Source organism: Marmota monax, unplaced genomic scaffold, assembly GCF_021218885.2.
Source record: "Marmota monax isolate L192 unplaced genomic scaffold, Marmota_monax_Labrador192_F-V1.1 WCK01_AAM20220418_F8-fsc00084, whole genome shotgun sequence".
Lineage (NCBI taxonomy): Eukaryota > Metazoa > Chordata > Mammalia > Rodentia > Sciuridae > Marmota > Marmota monax.
This window is the reverse complement of record NW_026694575.1, coordinates 7,332,919-7,349,685: the sequence shown is the minus strand read 5'-3', so window position 1 is coordinate 7,349,685 and position 16,767 is coordinate 7,332,919. Positions and strand designations below refer to the sequence as shown.

The 16,767-nt window shown below is 42.1% G+C and overlaps 1 protein-coding gene across 2 annotated transcripts in view; it reads right to left on the bottom strand.

Annotated features, from left to right (window-relative positions):
- Positions 1 to 16,450, bottom strand: part of Crebrf (CREB3 regulatory factor) — a 49,561-nt gene extending 33,111 nt beyond the window's left edge. Inside the window, exon 1 of one of the 2 annotated variants that reach the window (XM_046421360.2) lies at positions 16,312 to 16,450. The gene's annotated coding sequence lies outside the window, so the exon portion shown is untranslated. Of the gene's footprint in view, positions 1 to 15,139; positions 15,460 to 16,311 lie in introns of those variants that run through there. The other variant, XM_046421361.2, reaches the window with a different exon arrangement.
- Positions 16,451 to 16,767: the final 317 nt, after the last annotated feature.

Here is a 16,767-nt window from a genome sequence, read left to right as displayed (position 1 = left end):
CAATATTTGTGACAACTGTTGGTAGCAAAGTTGAGCGCTGTTGATAGCAAAGATGTGGTTTCCAAAGACTAGGCACCCACCAAGTGAAGGGTTAAGCTCCCAAGTGAAGGGCTGCTGAAGGTCCTAATAAGTTGCTTCTCCTTGTTTCTCAAACAGCACAAAACAGAGGCTGTGGCATACCTATAATACCACAGCTCTAGAGGCTGAGGTAAGAGAATCGAAAGTTCAAAGCCAACGTCAACAACTTAGCAAGGCCTTAGGCGACTTAGAGAAACCCTGTCTCAAAATAAAAAAGGGCTGGGATGTGGCTCAGTGGTTAAGTGCCCCTGAGTTCAAGCCCCTGAAATCCACCCCCCACAAAATAAATAAATAAAAATCAAACAGGAGGAAACAGGATGAGAGAAGCACCAATTCTACTCCAAGCAGTGGGGGCTCCTCTCAGTAATGAGCTCCCAGTCCTAGGTTGTTTCTCACTCAACATTTTGGACCCATTTCCCAGAAATTTAGAGTATTATTCTAAACATGAGCTGTGAAACAACCATGAAGAACAAAATTTCCCATCTGAAAGTGGAAGCAAAAAATAAAGGATTCTACAGCAGTTACCATTACATACCATCTTCCAATAAACTGTGTCCTATACCAGGGAGCCACACAGGGAAGCATTAATGCTTAGTGGCAGAATAACACTGAGGAGGAATGTGTGACAACTTGCTTTTCAGGATGGCTTCACACTTTTTTTACTCTCAAGGATATCCATGTTTTACTCAGAGCTTTGATACTGAAATGCATTGAAAGCAATGGTCTAATTTCCCAAAGTACGACTGAGGAATGTCTGTTCCAAGGAAGGTGAAATGACTGGCTACCTCTCCTGCAGGACTTCTTGGATAGGCCAAGGAGCTGCTGTGCACGCAAATCACAATAGGGGCAAGAGCAGCGCCATTTCCCAGACTTGACTATAATCGCCCTCCCTCCCTGAAGATGAGTGCTTTTTCCAGAAATACAAACTAGCAAACACCAGAGGAGCTAAATTCTCCCAAGGCATCACTTCCTTTTATTGACAGCGCTGGCTCACCAGTTCTCAGTACAGTTTTGTGGGTTTCTCAAGGAAGAAAGAACTATGGTTCATCAGAAATAATATTTACCAATATATTTTCTGTACCTAGGCTCATTCAAAAATATTCAATAACACCTCCTAGGCACAGGAAAACAATCCTGAAACACAGAACTAGCTCTTTGAAGCAATGAGGAGGACTAAAAACTAAATTTTGAGCAGCAATGGGACCACTTAAGACAATCAACATCTCAATTTCTTCCACATCCCTTTCTACCAGGTTCTGTGCTGGGTTTTTGTTTACTGAGCATTGTTGAGGCATCTGTCAGGCACGGCAACAGGTAGAGTAAGATAATAGGTACAATCAAAGGACTTCTTACCAAAGCTTAGGACTGCCCAAACCATTACTCGCAACTCTAAAAGCCAAATATAAAAGCTGATATGTATCCTGAAACTCTTAAACTGTGTCCCATCTCAATCTGAGGGTCTCAGCTGATCCCTGAACCCACATATTTTTAAAAAGGTCACATCAAGAAAAATATAAACCTCTTTATGAATGAAATATCTTATGAATACAATGATACTGTATAAATGGCTAGAATCCCACACCTTCCCTTTCATATGGCCACTGACACCTTTTAGTAACCTGAAGGAAATGGCTCCTCATGATGGTAAGTTGCCCTTCTGAGTCATCCAAAAAAGATCAGAATAAATGTTAAAAATTTTGACACACCCACTAGGATGGCTATTAACCATGGAAAGTAACACATGTTGGTGAGGATCTAGAGAAACCAGAATGGCTGGTGGGAATGAAAGTGGTGCAGCTGGTGTGGGAAATAATTTAGCAGTTTCTCAAAAAGTTAAACATAGAATGACCAAATGTTCCAGCAATTCCATTCCTAGGTATGTGCCCAGAAGAACTGAAAGCAAGCACTTAGGCAGGTATGTAACTTGTGTTCACAGCAGCACTCTTCATAAGCCAAAAGACATGAACAAACTCAAGTGCCCACCAACAGACAATGGATAAACAAACCACAGCACAAAAACAATGAATAACTCAGTCATAAAAAGGAATAAAATTCTTCCTTTTAAAGATGAATTTATTAGGGCTGGGTTAGTTTGTCCTTCCTAGACATACTGAAATTGTATACAACTTTTATTTATCTGTGGCGCTGGGGATCAAACCCAGGACTTTATGCACACTGGGTGAGCACTCTACCGCTGAGCTATAGCCCCAGCCCCAGGAATGAAATTCTGATGTGTCCTACAACCAGTATGAACCTTGAAAACATGATGTTAAGTGAAATGAACCAGACACAAAAGGACAAATAATGTATGATTCAATTTATAGAAAGTGTCTAGAAGAGGCAAATTCATAAAGATTGAAAGTAGATTACCAAGGGCTGGAAGAGTTGTTATTTAATGGGTTCAGAGCTTCCGTTTGGGATGATGACAATGTGCTGGAAACAAATATGGTGAAGATGACATACCATGTCAAAGTACTTATCTAAGTGAAATGGTTAAAATTATAAATGTATATTTTATCACAATGAAATGTTTTTCTAATTTTTTTAGGTTAAGAATACCATTACTTAATGATGTTACATAATTCATATACCATGGTTCATTTTGACCTTTCCTAAGCTTTGCTGGAAATGCTCAACATTTTTTTCATGTGGTCAGAGATCCTGGGCTTTGCTCCACTGCTTTTAAATTGTGCCAGATCCACAGTTCTAAGAGTTGGGGAACTGTCTCAAGACCTAATTTAAACAAACCATTTCTCCTGAGGCTTAAAGAAGGAAAGGAAGACATTGGAAGAATGAAGGGAAGGGAGACCGAAAGGGGAGGAGGGGAAGAGGAGAGAGAGAGAAAACCAAACCACTCACCGACTTGCTAATTTGAAAGGTATGCCCCATTATGGACTTCTTTATGTGACAAGAAAGACAGCTCTTCATTTTGTCCAAGCACCTCAGCCAATCAGGATCCATCTGCCACATCATCAAGCCACCCTGCTATACTTAACAGGTCCCATTCAACAATTCTTTTCCTTTTGAGAACTTTTCTAGTGGGGACATTGTTGTGTGCCTGTAATCCCAGCAACTTGAGAGGTTGAAGTGAGAGGGCCTCAAGTTCAAAGACAGCTTCAGCAACTTAGACCCTGTCTCAAAAAAAAAAAAAAAAAAGGCTGGGGTTGTAGCTCAGTGATCATCCCAAACAAAAACTTCTCTGCAAGACTTGAGCAGAATAGTCTTGCCAGTCCTTCAGATGCTTACTAAATCAAGCCACTACTTTCTGGTGCAGCAGAAATCAGAGATCCCCAAATCTTCAAACCACAGAGGAAGCAAAGACTGCCTAATGGGAGGAATATACTGCTGTTCAAGATCCTTCCCCTCCTTTTTTTGGTTCTGGGGATTTAACCCAGGATTTTGCCACTGGGCCATACTCGCAGCCCATTTTTTATTTTGAGACAGAGTCTCACTAAGTGGCTGAGAGCCTTGCTAAGTAGCTGGGGCTGGCCTCAAACTTGTGATTCTCCTGCCTCAGCCATCCAAGTCACCAGGATTACAGGCCTGTGCCACCACACCTGACTCAAGATCCCCCTTTACCATGCAATATGAACCTATAAATCCAATAGTAGGCAGATGGCTATCCCCTTCAATAGCAGTTCTCTAGACTTCAAAATTTAGACAAATGCAAATAAATTTCAAACTAAATGGTTATAGATTATGTCAGGAATAATTAGCAAAAGACCCTCATTATTTTCCAAGTCCTGCTGTTGCTAGTCTTTAAGGATCTAAGACAAAGTAAAGGCCAGAATAAGGAGGGAAAAGACATATCCTTCCCTTCGGGTTGAGTAAAAAAGATCTTTTTCCTAGCCAAAACAGAACAGTTGTGATCTTTCTATTCATATCACCTTGAAACTCCTTTATCCAGGTCAATCCAAAGGACTCTTTTTAATCCTCATATTCAGAATTTAAAAAATAAAGGGGTTGAATTAGTTTGCCATAAAAATTTAATTAAACAAAATAATTAAAGCCATATTTTACTGAGAATCCTAAGGGACTAAGAAAGATTCCAAATCTCAAAGTGCTGTCTCCTTGGAACATAGTCTTGAGAGAAGACACAAGATCTCTCAGAATTTTGTTCAATTCCTTTCCAAAGGTTTCTGCTAGACAACATATGGCAGCTCAGTGAAAGATCTTTAGGAACCAATAAATCAACACTCTGGATCAATCCAAGTTTTATGGAAAGAGCTACTTTTTATTTTGAGAATGATCAACTAGAAGATACTGGAGACTTTCTGCAGCCTAGGCCCCTGGTAATTAAGCTGTTCAGGGCACAAGAGCAAGAACAATTCCAGTCAGAAGCAGAGAATGCATTCTAACCTCAGGGACTGCTGGTTACCCCAGGGACAACACATTCAGAGTTCATATTTGGGTGGCCGTTTACAGATTACAAAGCACACTGATAAAACCTGGTGAAGTAACAAGAACCAGTACTTTGATAAAGTATCTCAGTGAAGTAGTCAGGGTAAGTACTGTCGCCTCTCCCCTGTCCAGCCCTTTTTGGACTAATAAAAAAAAAGTTCAGCAAGGAAGAGAAATTTATGAACAAACGCCTCTGAGCAAACCTATAGGCATAGAAACCATCTCTATTCTCACGCCTCAAAGATGATGTCTACTGGCCTCCCAGTCATCCATGTTTAGCCCCAACACAAGAGTTCACGAGCCAACCATCTGGGATCAGGACACCTCTGTGTTTGCTCACACACAACATCCCACCATCTCATCCAAGCCTGCTGTTCTGACAGTCTGGCACAGAGGGCTGATCTCAGCGTTAACTCTCTTATCTTCCTCCCCAGTCGCTTTATTAAATCATGCAGATTCTCTTTAAGGTACACTAGCTGTTTACCTAGCGCTGAGCGCAAATGTATCCATCTGACTCTGCCCTTCACACTCACTCAGCCTTTATGTGGCTCTCATCAACTTAAATTTACCACATGCGGTCTTCCTGCCTTCAGCCTTTCCTTCTCTCCAGTTCTCTGGCCCCAATTCAAAATCCACTGCCTTCAGCAACTCCCAAACATCTCTTGGATATCCAAGATATTCAGATACCAGGTTCTGTGCTGGGTTCTCAACTCCATCATCCACTACTCTTCTATAAATAAACAATAATACTAGATTGATCTTCCCATCACTCCAAATCCTTGAGGTACTTATAATCCCACTTTACTAAAGATCCCAAAACAGTAAGACTCTGGCTTTCATCATCTTGCTCACATTTTTCTTCCTCTGCCTCACCAGCCCCTTGCTTCTTACTACCAGACTGCAAAATCTTTGAGGCTGACCATTATCTCTTGTCTATTTCACTAGAGTCCACAGCAGAGCCTTTCCCAGAACAGGACTCAAACAAGCTGGCTGGGAATGAATGCAAAAGACCACAGGTCTTTCTAGAAAAGGAACCAGGTATGACACTCTGCATACAAAATGAGGACATTACAAAAAGTTGTCATTCAATATCTATTTATTGAGCATCTCTAACATGCTCCAAAGTATCTGAGTAGCTTATTAATGAATCTTGAACCACTGTGGTAACATATAGTAAAATATTAAAAACTGAACTCCTGAATTTTCAATATCCCCAGTTAGTGTTCTGTTTGCAGTTGATTTTAAAGATTTGAGATAATTCTTGTCTAATGAGGAAAGAACAGAGGAAGGAGTAGGATTAAAAATTATTTACGCTGAATCCAGGCAGTGAACTGATAATGTGTTACATTATTCTCATATTCGTCCTCCCTCCTCTCTCCCTCTCCCTCTCCCCCCCCCCCCAGACACACACACACACCATTTTATGTTAAAGATTTGAATCTCTTGTTTCTTTGTATTAGGGACTGAAGTCAGGGATGCTTAACCACTAAGCTACATCCCCAGTCCCTTTTTTGAGATAGGGCCTTGCTAAGTTACTGGGACTGGCCTCAAACTTGGGATCCTCCTGCTTCAGCCTCCTGAGCTGCCCAGCAAAGATTTGAATCTTTAACAGTGGTGCAAGCCTGTAATCCCAGCAACTCAGGAAGCTGAAGCAGGAGGACCCCAAATCCAAGGGCAGCCTGGGCAATTCCGGCAGACCCTGTCTCAAAATAAAAAAGGGCTGGGGATGTAGCTCAGTGGTAGAACATTTGCCTAGTACGCATGAGGCGTTGGGTTTAATGCCCAGAATTGGAATTTTTTTTTTTTTTTTAGTTTTAAGGAATCACTTGGTTTTCTGAGTTGTTTTGCAGAAATCTACCCAATGCAAAAAGGGAAGAGTACAATGAAAGGCAGCAGCACAAACACAGAGTGCTGAGAACACATCAGAACACACAGGAAACAGCCCTCACAGGATTTGGCAGATATACCCTTACATTCCAGGCTCCTACTGCAGGGATCCATGCCCACCATCAGGTTAACTGGGTTCCCTCCCTTCTTTCTCAGATCCAACTTTTTTGAAAGAGGCATGTACATACACTGGAGGCAATTTTCAAATTCCTTCCTACTGTGTGAAACAGGGTACACCGCCAGCACAAGACTGTACAACAGCTATCTGGAACCTGGGGACACCGGACTACGAGGTGTCCTACATGGAGTTCCACAGCCACTCTTCCAATATGCAGGAGGGCTGAGTGCCTCTTTAGTTCTAATACCCCTGAAAGCCTTCTTCTAAGGGAAGCAAACTCTTTAGGCTCTTCTTTACAAGCCAATATTTGGAATTTCATTCCAGATGCCTACCTGACTTCTTTTAATAATTCCAGGTCTTACTTTGCAGGGATACTGTGACACAGGCTGGAGCACAAAACAGACACTCGATAAATGGTGGTTATTTTTACTCAGATTCCTTCTTGATAATGAAATTCCTGAGATGATGCAGTTATGGTATAAACCTAAATTCAACTCAGAATCTTTCTAAATTCCCCACTTAATTACTGTGAAAACTCAGCTGCCTGGAATTAGGGTGAAAGGGATACCCAAGCAACACAGATCATTTAACACCTTGTCCCCAGCTTTATGAGGGTGATTTGTCAATTATGCTGGTTTAATCAGCAAAATAATCTTTGTATTTGCAAAGCAATTCATAAACTTGCAAACTAGTCATCTTTATATAAAGAATTACTTGATAAATTACAAGAGGAATGAGCCTCCAGAGAGATTACTGCTCTTACTATGCAATTACATGATTTATCACTTTTTTTAATATTGTGGCTTCTCCATAGATTCTGGGCAACTTGAAGAACGTATGTAAAAGTTAGTGTATACTCATAACACTTTAGTTTCTTATAGTGTTTGGTATATACCATACTTGTCTCGAAATGGTTCAAAATCAACCAAACAAGGGAGGCAGAGTATCCTAATTTCTGAGAAAACAGCATTGAATAAAATCAGCTGCTCTCAGAGAAGTATGAAGAGTGACCAGAACCCTGTCCCAGCCCTCCATCATGCTCTTAGCATTTTGGGGGGTGGTGGGCACTGGGATTGAACCCAGAGGCTCTCAACCACTGAGCCACATCCCCAGCCCTATTTTGTATTTTATTTAGAAACAGAGTCTCACTGAGTTGCTTAGGCACCTCGCTTTTGCTGAGGCTGACTTTAAACTCGCGATTCTCCTGCCTCAGCCTCCTGAGCCACTGGGATTACAGTGCACCACCGCACCCCATTCATTTGCTTTTAATTTGGGAGGAGGGACAACCAGCAAGCTATTAAGCTAAGCTATAAAACAAAATAACAGAAACCTAATAAATACACTCTACTAGTAGTAGTGCATTTAGAAACAGAAAACAAAGATTTAAAGCAGAGGTCTCAAACTGGACTGCAGCCAGAAATCAATGTCCACAGATTGGTTTTGTTCAGCCCACACACAGGTTTTTAAACTTTTTAATTTTAACTGACAATGCTTAACTGGAAAATTTCGAGGAAAATTTCTGACTCCTGATATCAAATATCACTATTTTGTGAGAGTGAAAAATGAGATCTGACAACACTGGGTACATAGTCCTGGTAAGATGATGACTTGAACAAAAATGTGCTCCTCAGCTTGCTTCAGGCTCCACCTCGCCCCATTTTACAGATGGGGAATCTAAGCTGAGAAATGCTCAGAACCACCGGGCAGGACAAGGTCTGTGAAAGCAGCTAACTCCAGGACGTTCACTCTAGACAGCATTGCAACTTGACTTCCAAATAAAAGGTAGTTAATGTTAGGACAGGTATTTAAGTGATCATTACATGAGTGTTTATAGCAGCTTTATTCTCAACAGCCTTAAATCTGGAAGCAACCCAAATATTCAACTGGCAACAGGGTAATCAAACTATGGTATATCCAATAAAAACAAGGGCGCAACTGAAAAACAAAACATGAGTACCTGAAAAGCACTGTTAAGTGAGAGAAGTCAGACTCATAAGACAATAACCCTATGATTGCATTTATATGAAATTCCAAAAAGACAAAACCACAGTGATACAAAGTGAATCTGTGATTGGAGCCAGGGGTGGGGGAGAACTGACTGCTAAGGGATCAAGATAGACCTTTCTGCAGTGAGGGAGATGTTTCAGACACAGCTAGTGGTGGTTAGATGACAGCATGTATTTGTAGAAACTTTTTTTGGGGGGGGAGTGCTGGGTATCAAAAGAAATTTCTATGTAAATTATACTTTAATAAGGCTAATTTTTAAAAAGAGTTACTTAGAAAGCATTAGAAAATTGCCGGGTATGGTGGTGCACACCTGTAATCCCAGCCACTTGGAGGCTGAGGCAGGAGGATGGCAAGTTCAAGATCAGCCTGGGCAACTTAGTGAGACCCTGCTTAAAAATAAAAATAAAAAGATTGTGGAGATAGCTCAGTTGTAGAGCACTTCTATCATGCAAAAGGCTCTGCATTCAAATCCCCAGTAGTACCAAAAAAAAAAAAAAGAAAACCAGACTAGAATACTACCAATTCTACCTGAGACAATCTGGGAAAGCCTATGGGGGAGGGAATATTTGAATTGGATTTCATTTTAAAAAATTTATTTTATTGTTTTGATATGGGGATTGAATCCAGGGTACTTTACAAATAAGTCACATCAACAGTCTTTGTTTTTTGGTTGTTTTGTTAAGAAAGGGTCTAAACTGCTAAGCCTGGCCTCAAAATTGTGATTCTCCTATTTCCAGAGTTGCTGGGATTAACTGCACTCACCCAACTAGATCTCAATATATATTAACTACTGAAATCTGGAATCAACCCAAATATTCAAAACAATTTTACACAAAGCAATTTTAAGGTGAATAGAAAGGAGAAAGTTGGCCCACAAGTAGTCACATTCTGCACTGTTGCCTATGAGAAGTGGTATCTTTGAATATAAAGAAAAATGTTTTATAAAAGGAAACAGAGATAAGTAGTACTTAGATGGGTGTCAAGGACAGATGATATGCTGAGCACATACCTATAACACCAGTTACTGGATTGACTGAGGCAGGAAGATCTCAAATTAGAGGCCAGCCTCTGCAACTTAGCCAGATCCTATCTCAAAACAAAACAAACAAACAAACAACAACAACAAAAAAAACGGGGGAGGCTGGGGATGTGGCTCAGTGGTAGAACACCTCTGGGTTCAAAACCCCAGAATACCAAAAAAAAAAGACTAGTTTATTTTATAAGATTTCCCAAGAGGGAATCACAGAAAAAAAGACTGTGAAAACATCTATTTATCTGTTTTGCTTTTAAATAAAGCAAAAGGAAGGAAAGGCACAGGTCAAAATGAAAATCTAAGAAAACAAAGGATGAGAATGAGGCCACAGTCAAATGAAGGTAAGGGACACACAGGATCAAAACGAAAGGTACTGTACCTGCAGATTAGAAGAGAGGAAGGAATTGGGTCAGACTTTGACTAGAGATTTAAAAAATCTAAAAAATAGGGGAAAGACCAACTAACCAAAGTCAGAGCTACAGAAGAGAAAAACAAAGAGTCCGAGCAACTCGAGAGTCTAGAGCAGGCCCAAGAGAATTAGAGGGCAAGGTAAAAGTAAACCAGTTCTTTCCTCCTACATCCTACCGTCAGTTTTCCTCTTCCATTCTTCCCACCTCTGCCTTAACTCAAACCCCCTTAGAACCAGCCCTACCTATACATGTTGTACCCTTCTACCTCAACTGGGCCAGAAGGCTTCCTTCACTATTCTTCAAAACTCAGTTTGAATGCCACTTTTTCAGTGAGGTTTCTCCAACGTTTCAAGACAGAGTTAAAAGACCCTATCCTTCATGTTCAGAACATTTTTTTCCCAAAATACTATAACACTGGACCACAAAGGATGTCCTCCTTCCTGGTCTTTCAGCAACTCCAGTAGAGGATTCAACAGTAAGGATGGAAATGTTACCCAAAAGCAGTTTAAAAAAAAAAATGCGCAACTCCCTTAATCTTTGTGGCACTGGGAATTGAACCCAGGGGTGCCCTACCACTGAGCTATACAACCCCAGCCCTTGTCATTTTTATTTAAGACAGGGTCTTCCTAAATTGCATACGCAGGCCTTGAACTTGCAATCCTTCTGCCTCAGTCTACCCAGTAGCTGGGATTACATTCCACCTCATTTTACATGACACAAGTAGGGTGCTAGGTGTCTTGCTATTATTTTATGGCATTCTAAAATTAATCTTTTGAACACAAGTACATCTACCCTACCCAGAACGCCTCCCCACAATCATCAAGGACCTTTTTTAAGTTCTATTTTTGTTAATATTTTAAATTTCTTGGTAAATAACAATACTTTAATAGAAAAGGTGGCAATTTCAGCAGGTGTGTAGCAGCCAAAGTGGGAACTTTAAACCCTCAAAGACAAAACATTATACTGAAGAAAGTGTACAAGAAAAACCTGAAGAAAACTGAACAAGAAATCAGCAAGCTCATGAGGCTTTCATTTTCACAGGAAATAGTAACACCCAAAGATATACAAGTAAAAAGTGGTTGTGGTGTTGAGATGGAATGATGAGAAGATAAGAATTGCTTGGAATGAGCAGGGAGGTCAGTAGCAGTTTAGAAAACTGCTTAACAAGAATGGTTTTACAGGGCTGGGGATGTGGCTCATGGTAGAGTGCTAAGTCTAGCATGCATGAGGCCCTGGGTTCCATCCTCAGCATCACACACACAGCAGAATGACTTAATAGTGCTCCCTCTCCCAGAAGGGAAGAAGTTCCATTCATACCCCTCAAAGACTCAGAACCAAGGGAGCTAACAAAGCACAATATCACATACACACACACCTGGAAAGTAAGTTTAACTAATGGAGTATATCTGAAAACAAACTTTTAACAAAAAAATTAAAGGGATTTTTTAGTATCAAATAGATTTCTTAATTTCTTTTGGGGTTCAATTTTACAATAAAGGCTTCTGTTTGAACAGATAGTAGTTAAATCTTCCCTTTCAACTAAGAAAAGCCCAATATGACTACTAATCAATTTTATCATCTCCCAGTAAGCAGTTCTTAGCAATGCATACATTTATTTAAACAGTTCAAGAGCACTAAAAGGTGTTAGGTACAATGTGAGGCAGTGACTAAACAGAAATAAATGGCAGACTCTGACCTCAAGGAGCTCACAGTTTAATCAGAAGATAAACACTGTACTAATAAGCAAGTGTTAATAAAGGTAAGTGAAAGGTCAATGAAGCTCAAGTCCAGATTTGGGAGGTGGTCCTAAGCAGCCTAAAATACAAGAGCCTGAGAACACAATAACTAAAAATTTCCCAAAACCCATTCCTGAGATGGAAACAACATTAATCCCCATCATTACCAATTAACTGAGATTACCCACAGCATCTAGACAAATCTTAGGCTAACTAAAATATCTTCACTTCAAAAAGGCCAATATATTCTCCTTTCGAAACTTTTATGCTTTCACCAAAAAATCCAGTTTAAGTCAACAAAAAGGAAGAATTACGTTAAAACAAAGCAAAAGCAACAGATGAAAAAAATTAAGTATTTGTCTGAATAATACTTTTAAATTGTGATGTCTCTGCTTCACCGGACACTTAGTACCACTTGACATTCTTCAAAGGAGGAGAGAGAAGACAATCTGCATCTTTTGAGGCTTTAAAAATAATAATTCTATAAGTATCTCAGGCAACAGCATGTTCAGTGTGGCTTCTAAATTAACATATATCTGAATATAAGAACTCTGGAGGTTACCTAGTCAGCTAATATTTCTTGAAATAGCTGCACACAGTTTTGTTAGGAATGATACACCAATTGAACTTAAAAAAAAAAAAAAAAAAACTGGGGATTGAACAGACACACCTTACCACTGAGCTATATCCCCAACCTTTTTTATTTTTTATTTTGAGGCAGGGTCTAAGTTACTGAGGCTGACCCTGAACTTGTGAACCTCCAGAGTTTCTTGTATTACAGGCATGTACCACACCACCACATGTAGTGCTAACTGTACTTTTAAACCTCATTAGGACCATATCCTGAATATATGATTCTTAGATATCCTACCTTAAAGAGTCAAAATTTTCTCAATCAGAATACATCTCTAAAATACACAGGATTTATACCAATATATACTTTAAACAGCTTTTCAGGAAAACATCTATATGGAAATGAAATAAAAATATAATGTTGCCATATGCTCTTGTACAAAAAATTTCAAGGCAGGATATATACCACACACACACACACAGTCAGCTAATACTCAAATATTACCTGAAGTGTGTATTTTCACACTTTGCAGCACCTTAACTTCTGACTGCTTAAAACTCAGTGAATGTCTTCCAAAAACAAACGGGGTTGACAAACAATGGCTATGGGTCACATGGAGGTACAGCCTGTTCTTAGAAATAAAATTTTATTGCAATACAGCCCCAACATATTTTTCTATGGCTCTTTTAAATCAGTTATCATGCTACAGATTGCAGAGTCCAGTTGTTATGAAATGAGATTATATGGTCCACAAAGCCTACATAGTAACTATTTGGTTGTGTACAGAAAAAGTCTTGTCAATCCCTGTCTTAAAACAATCACAACAATCTGACAAATGTATCTAGCCTGGAATGAAATGCTGAATATAATGCAAGATTCAACGAATTCTTTCCCCAAATATCCAAGTACAAGACCAAACAGAAGCAAGCCTCTGCTAATTCATTTCAAAATCACATAACTGCCAATCTTGAATAAAAATTAAACTTCAAAAGCAAATAGTGAACTTAGCCCTCTTAATTTCTTAAAAACTGTTACTACACTGAAGTCAACATGTAAATTCCCTGTGCTTCCACTGTCACCAATTTAATTACCCATCACCAGCAACCATATTAGTTACTCCTTTACTCCTTACTCTGGCACTCTAGAACCCACACACATCCAGCCAATAAACTACGCAGATCAGTGTCTTTGTAAAAATTTATTTGCACCTTTCACGACAGAATGATAGTAAGTAAAGCATTCAAAATCTATTCCTGATGTATTTATTTAGCCTTTTCTGAGATTACTAGACAAGCACAGAAAAATCCCAGAGCTCAGATGGGTGGAATGGACCTACAGTCCCAGAGCTGAAGGACTGCTTGAACCCAATCACTGAAAACGTAGCCTGGGCAACATAGAGAAATCCTCTCTAAATGAATAAATACCTAAAAATAAAAAATTCAAAGCTACTATATGGGTCATATAAAATAATCACATCCAAGAAAGGTGTTAGATGTATTTGCTGTTCTTAGAATGAGAATATTAAATAAGCAACACTAATTGATTTTATCAACCAATTCAACAATAAAACCTGCCTTAAGTATTCTAGGTATCAAACAGTTTTTATTTGGTTTTAATTTTAGCTATACTCTTATAACTGACATTATAAAGGGCTAGGGTTTAGAAAACAACACATTATTAATAAGAACTAATATGTATTAACTTTTTTTTTAATGGTTGTATCTGCCCTTTTATTTTATTTTGAAACAATGTCTAGCCTATTTGCCCAGGCTGGCCTACAACTGGGAATTCTCCTTCCTCAGCCTCCGAGTAGCTGGTAATACAAGTATGTGCCACATGCCCAGCTTTAACATGCCCTAATACCCTAATATTTTTATTAACTGTAAGTTATGCTTAAGTAAAAAGTTTACCAAATTATCTGGGATAATATTTTTACTGTGTGTGGGTGTGTGTATGTGTGTTGTGGAGGATGAAACCCAAGGCCTTGTGCATGCTACTCAAGCACTCTACCAGAGCTATATCACCAGTTCTTTACATATCATTATCATAACTGAATCAATATCATACAAAACTAATACCAAAAAAAAAACCCTTTAAATCATTTATTTACCAATTACTTTTCTCCAGTTGATAAAGGAGAGAATGCAAATTTCTAAATAAATACAATCAAAAAGACCCTGCATGATATATCTAAGGCATGTTTCTACCCCTAAGTGCTTAACCAAAGATGCATCAATAGCCTGGTACCCTTGACAATACCGATGTAGTCACAGGTTGAAAATTTAATTATGTTAACGTTAAGTTTATATTAAGCACTTAGCAAGGCCAACAGGATGCTGAAGTAATCACTGTGCAATTAAATGAGTGATTTTCTAGTTGCATACCATTTCCCTGCCCTTGTGAATCTCTTAGCTGTTCTGAATTAAAAGAAACCGGGAAAAAAATATATTTTAGAGTACAATCAAGTGACAATCAGTTTACCAAAGATCACAAAATTTACATATCAGTCGTTTCCTGCTTTTTTTTTTTTTAAAAAAAAGAACAATCAGACTTTGATCCTCTTTTTTACTTGCAGAGTATTAGCAAAAGAAAGTCCTAAGGAACTACTGAACCTAAATCATATTCTCAAGGCTCAATTTTCTCATGAAGTTCATTTACGTGAACTACCAATTTATGTGAGCAAGAGGGGCAAATTAGTACCAGGCCTAGGACAACCACTGGACCTGATCTTTAGAAGGCATCCTGGCGAAAAAAACAGAAACCCCACCCAGTCCTCAACTTCCTTGGCTTTTCCAGTCCCGGTTTTCTCTCGGTAAAACCCAGAAAAGCAGAACTTCCCCCTCGCTGCCATCTGAGGCCTGGTGCAGAAATTCAGACCGCTAGCTATCCAAGTACCTCCTTAAGGTAGTCTTAAGGCTCAAGCCCGCTCACAGACAGTAGAGAGTCTGCTTTCTTGGGTTAAAGGAGGGCGACTACAGGGTTTGGCGGCCGGGTTTGTCAGGAAGCGCAGGGCCGAGCGGGACTGAGAATCCAGAGGCTGAGCTCCATCGAGTCCCAGGAACCACCCCCAGGGGAGGCTTGGCTGCCTTCGGTACTTCCCTGCCTCCTCCGCTCGTGGGAGAAGAGCGCTAGGTTGGGGCCAGGTCCCCCTGAGCTACTTCCTGGACCCAGCGGACTCGCCTCCGGACACTCGAGACGCCCCCGGCCCGGCTCGCTCGCCCTTTGCCCCGTCTCCTCCCCTTCAGTGACCCACCACCACAGGTCCCCTCCCATCTAACATGGCCGCCCCACCCGGCCCACCCCCTGCACAGCCTAACCAATTGGGGGGCCCGTGGCACCGCCTCCCCTGTGCCTATTGGTACGGAGTCCCCCTCCCGCCTTCCCCATTGGGCAACACCGGATGCCATTCAGCTCTGAGAGCTCCGCCTCCGAGCCGCTACAAGCTGCTTTGAGAAGACATATAAACAAATCCCGAGAGGGAGGCCCAGCTCGCCTGTCGCCTCTGGGGCGGGGACGGAAGGGGGTGCGGCCACCCCCGAAACACCCCTGCCAGGACCCCCCACCCCAGCCCGCGCCTCCTCGTCTCCTGCCAGCTGGGCTCCAACCTCCGCGGCCCGGCCCTTCCCCACACGCCCCTCTCCTCCTCCCCCGCCAGCGTCGCCTCCCTCCCCTCCCAGCCCCTCCCACCCGCTCGCTGCTCTGACAGGCCGGTTGCCGGCAGCCGTGGCCCGGGGCTCCGAGACAGCGGAGAAGGACCCGGCGGACCCCCGGCGTTGCCCACCCCTGGCCTAGCCTGCCGCCCGCCCGTGGGTCCCATCCACCGCTGCCCCGCGCTTTTATGTAACCGTCCCGGGCCAGAGTGGGGGAGGGGAGCGGAGCCCCCGTGACCAGCAGGCGGCCGCCCGCGCTCCGCGAGCCCTCAACCCGAGCCCCGGTCCCCGCCCCGCGCCGGCCCGGCCCAGAGCCCCGGCGCTACTGCCTCCTAGGCCAGCGGCCCTCCTCCGCCCCCCGGCCGGTCCCCCAGCCCAGAGCCCTACGAGCCCCGGACGGCGGGCAGCGGCACTTACCTGTAAGTGAGGGGGCCGCTCAGGGGCTGAGTCCGGTTCCACTGCAGGGGCCGCGGCCCCTCTCCATGCTGCCTCGGGTTTGTTTTGTTTATGTCCTTCCTGACGGGTTCCCGGAAATCGCGTGACTCGCCCCCCTCACGTGGGCCGCGGCGAGGAGGAGGAGGGAGGCGGAGGCCCGCCGGCCTCGGGCCAATCGCAAGGCGTTCTGAAGCTCGGCCAATCAGGGACGCGGCCCGGCCGGGCACCCCTGTCACGTGATGCCGGAGGGGCGGGTTGCCGGGGAAAACCAGGAAGAGCGGGTATAGCGGGGGCTGGTACTTGTAGCTGCAGCGTGGGCGTGGGTCGTCGCCGGTGTGAGTCACGCTCTCACGTTCTTAGAGGATGTGCCTTTTTCAGAAGCTTTCCTACCCAGCGTTTTATCCGATTGCAAAACTACGCAGCGGGGCCTGAAGTGTC